Here is a 1,094-nt window from a genome sequence, read left to right as displayed (position 1 = left end):
CAATTCGGAACAAATGCAATCCTTCCGAGGTGCGCGCAGTGGAAGATCGCTCCAGTACCGCAACAAAGGATCTTCTACTTTCGTTTGGACTCCTCTCCGACCACACCACTCGATCAGATTCTATTTATGGAACTCCCTCTCCATTGGAATCTTTGAATTATCAGAAGAGATGTAAAGTTTTTCTCCACAAACGTTACGAAATCAACAAGGGCGATGAATTCGGTTTGATCTGAGATTTGCAGTGGAGCGACGGATTCTCGATTTACTTGCAGAAGCAGGTTGCTATCGCAAGATGAGCTCCACAAGCATTATTATAGTGAAATAGAGGGATGAGCGGAGGCATATTCGGTAGCTTGATTCTGCTACTGCTCTCTCTGGTTCTAGGATCTGGTCTTATGGTCGGGACTCCGGTCTATGTCACCCCCCAAGCCCCAACGTGACCACGGTACGCGTGCATTTGGTGCTAATGTACGCATTATGTTGAGCGTCGCTTATCTCGAATGGTCAACGGTAATAACTGTCGCCGGGAAGGAAACACTGGACAAATAACATTTGCTACGATTCGCTTGCCTCTCCCAATCAAACACGGACAAACCAGCATTTGAAATTAAAAATATGCGTAAAAGACTTAAATACTCATGCATCCCCTCTATTTACAAATTGGACTTATGGCTTAGTTTTTTCATTAATTCTTATCTCTTAAGAAGAATCTTTTAATTTTAAGAGAAAAATGGTTGTTAGTTTCGTCTTATCTCTTATCACTTAAAGTTGCAATCAGACAATTTTTTATTTTCCAATGATACCCCCAAAAAGATAAACAAAAGTTCTCATATATAGGGTCAAAATGGATATTTGATAATTTTCAGAATTCAGAATTTAGAACATTCTCTGCATTTGAGAGTTCAAAAGAAAGAAAAGTTCACCAATAGATGTCAAGCTTCAAAGCAAACAAACAGGCCCTTAGACCTCCTATGTGGGGTGACATAATCAAACAAATACTTCTCTTCCTTAGCTTTCCATCCAAATTGCTTTATATGTGACATCATGTGAGAGAGTTAATTATTTTATAAATCCAAAATTGCCCTTATTGCTCC

Source organism: Nelumbo nucifera, chromosome 6 (genome assembly GCF_055504915.1).
Source record: "Nelumbo nucifera cultivar China Antique chromosome 6, China Antique-T2T, whole genome shotgun sequence".
Lineage (NCBI taxonomy): Eukaryota > Viridiplantae > Streptophyta > Magnoliopsida > Proteales > Nelumbonaceae > Nelumbo > Nelumbo nucifera.
Note: the sequence above shows the minus strand (reverse complement) of the source record.